The sequence below is a fragment of the Castor canadensis genome, chromosome 6 (assembly GCF_047511655.1).
Source record: "Castor canadensis chromosome 6, mCasCan1.hap1v2, whole genome shotgun sequence".
NCBI classification, from domain to species: domain Eukaryota; kingdom Metazoa; phylum Chordata; class Mammalia; order Rodentia; family Castoridae; genus Castor; species Castor canadensis.
This window is the reverse complement of record NC_133391.1, coordinates 169,321,667-169,332,420: the sequence shown is the minus strand read 5'-3', so window position 1 is coordinate 169,332,420 and position 10,754 is coordinate 169,321,667.

Here is a 10,754-nt window from a genome sequence, read left to right as displayed (position 1 = left end):
CCTTTTGATCTTTCTCATGTTTCCTTGTCTGGTTGTGAAATAGGGTTTTTACTCACTTTGTAACCTGAGATGGTTAGCTTTCCATCTTTTTCTTACCTCTAGAACAGTGCCACCAGTTATTTTCTCTGAATTACTTGCTCCCTGATATTTTATATAAATCATTTATTAAATCCCATGAATTTGTTGTTTCTCTCTGTTATTTTCTCTGAATTACTTGCTCCCTGATATTTTATATAAATCATTTATTAAATCCCATGAATTTGTTGTCTCTTTAGTTATTGATCTTGCTCTCTCATTTCCATTTATTTTATGATTACTTTATTCAAATTAAAGTATCCAGATACCTGTCCTGGATTAATTTTGACTGTATCATTTAGAAAGTTTTCCATAGTAGTTACCATCAGTGTGTTAGTATAAAGATGTTTAATTCTTGCCATGTCAGGTGACAAACACCTGTAATCCTAGCTTCTTGGGAGGCAGAGATTATACTTAAAGGCCAGCCTGGGGAAAAAGTTCTCAAGACTACATCTTAACCAATGAAACTGGGCACACTGGCACATGCCTGTCATCCCAGTGACTCAAAAACTGCAAATAGGAGGATGGTGATCAGACCAGCCCAGGTATAAATGTAAGACTATTTGAAAAATAACTAAAGGAAAAAGGCTTGAAGGCATGGTTCAAGAGCACCTGCCTGGCAAGCTTGAGGCCCTGGGTTCAAACTCTAGTACCACAAAAAAGATAGATTCAGTTCTTTCACAAATTTGAAGTCCAATTGTGCCCATGGTTACAGATCAGTTTGTCTTCTCATGTTTATTTGTGCCTTCTTTCTTTTTGGTTAGTTATACCTACCAAAAAGTTGTCAACTTTATTTACCTTTTCAGAGACTTTGATTTTGGCTTCATTAATTAACTCTCATGGATTCTCTAGGTATTTTATCAATTTCTGCTTGTATCTTTATTATTTCCTTCATTCTGCTTTCTTTGGACTGGTTTTATTGTTCTTTTTAATAGTTTCTTAAGTTGAAAGCTTAGTTCACTGCTTTTGAATTTTTCCTTTTTTCTAATAAGTACACTTTTTGGCTGTAAATTCTCCTCTGAGTACAACTTTGGTCTTATCCCATAACTTTTTATATGTCAAACTTTTGCAGTCATTTGGTTTTAAGTACTGTAATTTCTATTTAGATTTTCTCTTTAAGACATAAGTTATTTAGACAGGAGTTTAAGTCTCCACGTGTGTGGGGATATGCTGCCTGATTCTCACTGGTTACTCCCTTCAGAGCTCTGCCCTATTAGAATGAAGATGACTTCATCCTTGAAAATCACAGGACTTTCTTCGTTGCTCAATTTTTTATGTGGATTTCCCTTTGTATTCAAAAAAATAAGGAGCCAGGCATCGGTGGCTCATGCCTGTAATGCTAGCTACTCAGGAGGCAGAGATCAGGAGGATTGCAGTTCAAAGCCAGCCTGGGCAAATAGTTTGCAAGACCCTATCTCAAAAAAATCCACCACAAAAAAAAGGGGTGGTGGGGTGCCTCAACGTGTAGACCCTGAGTTCAAGCCCCAGTACCACCAAAAAAAAAAGTATACTCTGATATAAAGTTAAATTCTTCAAGTCCATATTCTCCTGCTTCATGTGTCAGTTTTTGAGAGGCACATCCATTTCTGATGGATATCATAAAAATACCTGCAAACTTGGTGACTTAAAACAACAGAAATTTATTCTCTCATAATTCTGGAGGAAAAAAAATCTAAAATCAAGGTGTCAGCTGAACCAAAGTCCCTCTAGAGGCTCTGGGGAAGAATCAGTTCCACGTTTCCACTAGTTTTTGATGGCTACCTACCTTCCTTGGCATTCCTTGGCTCCTGGCTATGTTGCCCCAACCTCCGCCTCCATTTTTGTGTGGCCTTCTCTCCTGGTGTGTCTACTGCTCTCCCACAGCCTCTCCCTTACCAGACACTTGTGGTGGCATCTGAAGACCACCTGCACAATCCACAATGATCTCATGCCAAAATCCCTAAGTCAGTCACATCTGCAAAGACCCTTTTTCCAAATAAGGCCAATGTAGAGTTTCAGGGATTAAGATGAGCAAATATCTTTAAGGCACAATTCATCCTGCTGCAAGAAGGCTATGCTGAAAACCTCTCCAAGGTGGTCAAGTTCTCCTTGTAATCCACAGAAACAGCTGTAAGTGTCTCAAAGGGATGGTAGTGTGTACAACAGCAAAACTGCTGTTGCTCTCAGGTGTGTTTTCATTCATTAATAGGAACTGCCCCTCTCTATCCTTCTTAATTCACTTCATCTTGAGTTATAATTTATCTCAGTGTATGAAATTGCTACCTTCTCCTTTTTATTAATTTTGAAACTGAGTCATATGTTTGTTTGATTTTATTTCATTTTTAAATTGTCGTGACTGATATATTTGGGCTTCTTCTATTACATATTTTCTCTCTTTGCCCTACTTTCAGTAGGCTTCTTTTTCCTCTGTCTTCCCTCAGTTGGACTTCTATTTACTCCTCTGCACAGCTGCAGCCACAGCCTCAGGTGTCTTCAGGTTCAATCACAATTTCCAGTAGGTTTAAATTATGTGAAGAATGCAGTCGCTCTCCTAAAAGCACACATTAGACACTTCCTTTAAGCATGAGATCTAAGACTACATGAGTAGCATTCTCATTTTATCAGGACCACCATTATTTCCACAGCCCTGGGCACAAAACCCCTCGCTCCGGAATGTGTTTCAAGGAAACCTGCTATTTGAAAATGCATCTGGTCACTCTGCTCCTTTGTCAAAAAATTAATAATAATAATATGGTTTGAAGAATTCCACAGATGCATCCAAAAGACTCACTAGGGTCAAAGCCATGAAAGGTGCTCAGTGTTACAGGCAGTGAATGAAACCAAATGGAGCCCTGTCATCTGAAGTTGTCATCCACTGACGCTTTAAACCAAGCTGAGGCAGAGTTGGTTCTGAAAGGGACAGTTATATAAGGGGACCAGTGTGCTCAGGAAGAACTGGCCCACGGTGGTAGAGTGAGGCAGTCCCAGCCTGACGCATTTCTTGGCCACCCAGAGCAAGTGTTCTTGGCTCACTTCGACTGCAGCTGCTGAGCTTGCTGATCCAAGAAAAGGAGCACAGTGAATAAAGAAGACAGAAATGAAAGAAGAGAGCGCAGCCAAGAGAGTCTCCAGATAAGGCTGAGACATTAGGGAGAAAAGGAATTTATAACCCAGAGAATACACTTAGCTGGGCCTTTCTCACATTTCTACTATCACTATTAAAATTATCTGGGTTCAAATAAAAGAATGCTCTGTCCCAGTCATTATTCATGTTTCTTTTAAAGGCACAAATTCCAGCATAAGCAATTTCAGTGGGAACGGAACTATTTATTTACTGGAGTCTTGCTAAAGACGGCTGCATGAGACAAACAGAAATCCTCCAGGAGACACAGAACCCAAGGCCAGCTTCCTCTGGCCTACGGCTCCAATGGGGCACTGCCTGACCCCAGGCAAGGCCAAGGGCAGAGGCAGCACTGCTCAGGAGGAAAACCATAAACCAGAAGAAAAGGCATCCTGGCTCTATGCTCTCCCACAGCTTACCTGGATTCAGGATTTAAATTCCTCAATTTCTACAACTGTTAAGGGTGATTGGGCATCCACGAATTCTGAGCTGCTGGGAGGCAAATCTGTAAGGAGATTGGACCAACTGCAGGGGTGATAGGTAAGAACCCAACATCCCACCCTATTGGGCTTCCAAATTCTCTGATGCAGAGGAGGATGATTGAGCGGGGTAGAAAGGGGGAAGGGCCCCAAGACAGAAGAGAAGAGCAAGGCTCTGGTCCTCACCTGTCATCCCAGCTCTCTTCCTCAGGGTCAGTGTCCCCAACTCTGGCACAAAGAGGCCCACCCATGTCATCCATGCACCCAACCCAGAGAATATAAACAGGGACTTCTCAGAATGGACTGTCCACCAGACTCCAGCAACTCTTAGTGAGGGACAGGAGAGCTAGACAAGTGCTCACAGCTGTCTGTCTCCTCGGGAGCAGAGACATTGACCACCGGGCACTGTTCCGTGACTATTCTCTGTGCAGTCCTCCCAGCACACTCCCCCAACTTCCACCTGAGAGAACCCAGTCTCCGGTGTGTGCTCTTTCCACAGCTGCCTTCGTCCTCCTCCCTAGAGGTAACCCAGGAAGTCAGTCCCTGGTGTGCCCCCTGGCTGCTCTGAGTCCAAGCAGTGGCCCTGCTCTTTGGCCCTGTCTTCCAGGAAAAGCCACCTCCACCCTGACTCCAGGATTTGCCCCACCTTTCATGAAGACCTGTTCCCTAGGCCCCTATGGTGGGCATTTGGACAGCTGAGCACCAATGTCCCTCCTAAAAGAACCCAGGCTTCCTTCTGAGGAATGGCCTCCTCCACTTCCTCCATGGGGGCAAAACTTGGTCTTGCTGAAACAGAAGACAAGGTGGGTTCCTGTGGCCCCCTCTCAAGAGCTCTGGAGAAACTGAGGAAGGTCTCACTCACCAACAGCAAGGAGTTGAAGCGAGGTGGGTCACTTCCAGGCAAGGCAGCTAAGAGGCCATGTTTCTCTCTCTTACTTCGGCCCATCACAGTCTGGATACTGTCTGGATATCCCCTGCCCTGGAAGGATCCTGGGTCCCTGAGTCACTATGTAGACCTTGCCCACCAAGCAGAAGCATCTTCATTGGACTTTCTAGTGAGTTAGAAGTCAAAACCTTTGGGTCAAGTCACAGACATGCAAGGCTTCATTTGAGACATGAGCTAAATCTACCCCGAGGATATAAGGCAAAGGCACCAAAAAACTCACCCTGGAAAGGGTCTAGTTTTAGTGGAAAGGACTTGTCAACTTTGTGTCTGTTTTGCTGTTCCTAGTAACTTATCTTCCAGACCCGGTGGGGTCTCTCATCATCCCTCCTGCTCCCAGCTTGAAATGCCATGTTGGTTTTATGTGAACCTATTAAACCCAAGACTGTTCCCCCAGTCCTGGGCTGTGGCCTGCAAGATTCAGCCTAAGCCCCAGAGCTCCCAGAAAGGACAGCAACTTTCTACCAGTCCCCAGAGGGGCCTGTCTTCTGTTTTCTGTTACTATAACAAAATAACACAGACTGGATAACTTATAAAGGAAAGAGGTTTATTTAGGCTCATTGGAGTGGAAATCCAAGAGCATCATGGTGCCTGCTTGGTCTCTGGTGTGGACCTTTTTTTTTTTTTTTTTTTTGTGCTAGGGCTTGAACTCAGGGCCTTGCACTTGGTAGATGCTCTACACTTGAGCCATGCTCTCAGCCCTTTATGCTTTGGTTATTTTTCAAACAGAATCTTGCGTTCATAACCAGGTCAGTCTAGACTAACTGGTCCAGCAGCTATCCTCTTATTTACACTTCCCCCATAGTTGGAATGACAGGTGTGTGTCATCATACCCAGAATTTATTGGTTGAGATGGGGGTCTTGAATTGGTTTTTGTCCCAGCTAATCTCGAGTCATGTTCCTCCAAATCTCTGCCTCCCAAGTGGCAAGGATTACAGTTGTGAGCCACCATGCCTGGCCTGCTGAAGGCCTTCTTGCTGCATCATAACAGCAGAAGGCAAAAGAGAATCAAGGAAGCCAAACTTGCTTTTATAACCACCTTCTCCCACAGTAATGACCCCATCCATGCAGACTAAAGCCTTACCTGCAGGCAAAGACCAGGGTTTGACTGCTAATCTGCCACAGACTGACACATTTGTGAAAAACGAATAATAATAAATTCCTAGAATAGTGAAAGGAAAAAAGACATACAAAATAGACTCCTAGGTGCTTCATCATTAGTTTTGACAGCTGTAAAATTACTCAGTCAGAGGGCTTCCAACAGTTCTAATCCCTCTCCATTTCAGTATGTACTGAAGTACACAAAGTAGCAAAGAGCCCTGGCTCCTGACTGCCCACAGGAAGTGCCACCCAGAGCAAGGGTCAGCACTCAGCTGCCCAAGGATAGACCAAATCCTTCATCCAGTAGCTTAAGCATCATTTGTGGCTGTTTTTGTGGTAGTTGAGACAATCACTCACTATCTGACCTTTAACAGAACAATGTCTACCACCCATGCCAGGCTACTTTGGGGACATGGCTCATGCATCTCCATGCTTGAGGTCCTCTCAGAGATATGGCCATCTACCTGCTCCTCCAGCAATGGTGAGCCTGCCAAGGAGATGGAATTTACCCAGCGCATCGCTCCCCAGGGCAGCCATGACAAATCATGGCACATGGTGACTTAAAAGAACAGAAACGCATTTTCCCACATTTCTCGAGGCCCCAAGTCCAAAATCGAGGCTATGGAGGGCTGTGTTCCTCCAAAGACTCTAAGGAAGGATCCTTTCGGTTTCTGGGAGCTCCTAGCACTTCTCTCCCTCTAGCTACATCACTCCACTGTCTGTGTTCATCTTCGCATGACCTCTTCGCCTGCATCTCTCTTATCTGTTACAAAGTCTATCTGAGTAATCCAAGATGATCCCATCTCAGGCTCTGGCCTGATTATATCTGCAGAGACCCTCTTTCCACATGAGGCCACATCTGCAGGTTCAGGTGTGACAATATGGACACCTCTTTCTGGAGGCCACCGTGTGATGACTGCACTGAGCGTTCACTCTGTGCCAGGTGGCATCCTCGTCCTCTCATCTCCTCCTCCCACCACCAGGAGAAAGGGACTGTGTTCTCATTTTGCAAGCAAGATAATTAAGTCCCCAGGAAGAAAGTGCATGTCAAGTATGGAGGATCACACAGCAAGGCAGAGGAGCGACTCTGGTCAGACAGTCCTGCCTAGCACACTCAGCACTGCCCCGCAGGCCTGGGAGTGATGGGAATGTTCACCAAGTGCCACACTGAGTCTCACTCTGTCCTCAGGACAGCCACAGGAGATGGCTGTGCTGCTATTAACTTTATGGAGAAAGAAACAGTGCTGTCAGGTGACTGTGAAGATCACCCAGCTAATAAGAGACAACATTAGGGCTTTAACCCAGGTCTATCTGGCACCAAAGCCACACTTGCAGGTACAACGCTAAGTGAGACTTGGTAGAACATCAGGGCAACTCCCAAAGCCAAGCCCCAGAAGAGGCCCCACCAGCCATACATGGTCAACCGTGAAGTCACCATGTGTCACTGAAAGCGTCACCTCCTCTCCATCTGAGTGAGTCCTTAACTCAGGCCCCAGGCTGCTTCTGCCCTGTGGCTCAGCCTCCCAGGAGGCTCCACAGAAGACAAGCATGAGATGGGAGCAGCACACCTGCCTCTTCCCTTGGAAGTGACACTGCTCTTCCTGTGTCCATTCTTCTGGCAAAACTCGACACACGCAAGGATGGGTGCAGCACCATGTAAAACAGGAAAAGGCCCAGAATTCTGAGTAGATAACTAGTCATGGTCCCACATGTAGAAAAGCTATTTTATAAAACCCTCATATTCTCAGGGCTTTGGCACATAGTAGTCACTCAATGTGTGTTTTGAAGAAAAGAATGAAGGAAGTCAACTAGGGAAAAACAAAGGTGCCTCCTCAGGTTGGGCAAAAGAGCTAGTGGAACAGTGAGTCAGTCGTGAGTCCTCGGTGATCAGGTGCAGTCCAAAGCCCTATCAGCCACATGGCCCCTTCCTAAAAATTATTATTAAACTGTACCCCTTCTTCTAGGTTTCCCCCATCATAAAATCATCATACTCTCCTGGTCTTAGAACAAGTCAGTTTACTGCCATCTGCTGGAAATGTAAGATACAAAACTACAATGCCCCTGGCAATGGGTGACGTTGCACAGTGCACAATTTTCACAACTGTACAGAGCAATTCTGAGTCATACTAAGACTAAGACTAGATGAGCAGCAGAGGCCAAACTAATCAGCAAATCAGGATCCAAATGTGCGAGGTTGTCAGAACGAACCTTATGGTGCTGGTACTTGCCCCACCTTTTTACCTCCTAGCGGACAAAAGAATTGGGAAGTGAAACAGGGACCCAGACTTCCTCTGCCATCAGAGGGATGAACATGTTCCTTTACAGATCCCATGGTCTGAACAACACCTTTCTGAAGAAGACTGTGTAAGGGCAGTGTGCCTGCCCCTCTGGACAATGCCCTAGCCCCTGCTGGAAAAGGCCACCCTCAGAGCACATGTGTGAGCCACCTGCGTCTCAGCAGCAAATACAATAGAGATCACAAAGCAGAGACAAGCCAAGAACGAGAACTGCCCAAGGACAGGGGCCACATCTACACCATGCCCTTGTCCTCGCTGTGCCCTGATCATGATTCACAGGCTAGCTATGGACCTGGATGACCCCACACTGTCCCAGGCCTGGGTCTCAGGGGCCCACTTTTTAGAGCATCTTCCTCACTTTTCCAAGTTTCCCTCCAACAACAAAGCCTGGCCCAGCCTGACATTTTTGGGGCAGGAGCCCTCAGAACTTAAACCCATGTGTTGTCTCCCCTTGGTCTCCAGTTCTCTGACTAACCACCCCTCCCATCTGCCTGCACATGGGATGGGTCAGGTACCCCAAGGAGCCCACAGGTCGTCTCTGGGCCACAGCCCCAGAGCCACCTGGGAAGCGATGGCGTCCTTTACCTTGGTAATCAGGAGGCACCTCAACTCCTCTGTACACTCCACACTGCATCAGTCTCCTCCCAAGACTTCACACCTTTGCCCACAAGCCATAGGGGTTTTAGAACCATGTCTTCTACCACCTCCAGTCAGTTGGTGACATTGTGCCCTCTCAAGTCACTTTTTTTGTTTTTTGGTTTTGTTTTTATTTTTGTAGTGCTAGGGATGGAGCCCAGGGCCTTGCACGTGCCAGCCAAGCACTCTACCACTGAGCCACGCCCACAGTCCCTTTATTCTTTTAAATGGACTTTATTTTCTATAGCAATTTTAGGTTCACAGCAAAATTAGGTAGATAGCAGACAGAGTTCCCATATAAGCCCTGCCTCTAAACACACAGCCTCTGCCACTACCCACATACCTTTTTAAGCTTATTTTATTATTTTTGCAAAAGAAAAATAAGAATAACACCAAGATAAACTTCATACATGGATGCAGGTAGTTGTGTCTACAACCAAACACTGACTATACTCACTCACACCACCACAACACACACACACATATACAGTGGCTGGGAGGTACACAATGCTATTTTTACAAACTGTTAGGTTCTTAGACGATTCAGGACTTGTGGAGGCACCCAGTTACCTGAAAACCCCAGATGGATTACCTCTGAGCTAACTCAGGGAAGCTGTCTGCAAACCTTCAGACTGACATTTTTACAGAAGTCATGGTAAATACAGCTGGAATCCTTTGGAGATGCATTTTCTCAACTCTGTCTGAAGCTCTGCACCATGAGGCACAGATACTCCCTGCACCAATGGGCCTCCTTCATCCTCCCCAAGCCCTGGGCCCCTCGTGGGAAACACCAAGAGAGGTGACATCTGGAGATTGCTGGAGACGTGCTTCTCCAGTTTACCCTATGACACTTGCACATTTAACACAGCCAGAGGTGAATTCTCAAACATCTCTACATTCTCTAAGGAAAACTTGCATTTGTGGTCATCATTGACAAAGCACAGTGACCACCTGTGAGAGGGTCCCTGGCAGTCAGTGTCCCTGGCAACCCAATGGAGATGCAGATTCTTGAGGAGTGGTGTAGGCAGAGTCAGGTAATGGACTGGAGAGCCACAGATGCAAGAGGAGCTGTACTGTTTCAGTGCAAACAGGTTCCAGACAGTGATGATGTGATAAGCGACAGCCAAGAGGTGTGCAACTGCCTGGGAAAGGTGTCTTTGGCAATAAAGATGGAAAAGAGATGCTTTCCAGTCCTGAGCAGGAAAAGATGGTGCCTGAGGAGGAGGAAGAGCTCCCTCCCGCCCTGATTGGATAAAACTAAATACGTAAGAGGCTCTTCTCTACCCATTACTCTAAATGCCCACTGATAAATCACTGCCCCTCACATGGGCCCAGTGCATTTTGTAACACAATTTGTAACTGAGTTGCTAACGTGGACAGGCTCCACACAAAAATATATTTGCCTGGGATGCCACACAACCTAGAGGAGGTCCTGGTAAGTAATAAAAGCTACCTGATGGGAATAAGGAAAGGAGATTAATGGACCTAACCATGAAAGCTATGAGCAGTCAAGAATGCACATCATGAAGGGACAGGATGGCGAGGAGAAATGGGATAATTAAAAATAAACAATTGAAAGTATGGTTTACATTTAGAACAGTTCAAGTTGGCCCTACGTTTCATATGTTGGATAAAAGAGAAGAAATCCAGTTCTATGCCTTGTCAGAAAATAAATACACTAAGACTTAGAAGGTATCCACGTGGCTGGGTGCTTTCTTTTCCTGTAACATTCCACTAACATAGCCAACATAACCAAAAGTGACATTAATATGGGTTTAAACCAGTGTATCTGCTAGGCAGATCCTTAAATTCCTTTAATTTTACATTAGGATATAAAATCGCTCATGCTAATGGGTTAGTAAATGCATAGTCCTTCAGCAGCCCATTGATGAAAACACAGCCTAGGCAGACGAAAATATACTGTTATTTCTGCTCTGCCTGTATTTCCATTTCCTAATAACAATAATGAACTTGAAGCATCATATTTGCATATAGATAGGTCTAGATTCCCGTTTTGCTGCAGCTACATAGTTAAGCATGTCACTCATGTGCACTTCCCAGCCTCAAAATACAATTTAAAGATCACTTTATGGAGTGTCGAATTACCACAATGTGCTTCCGCA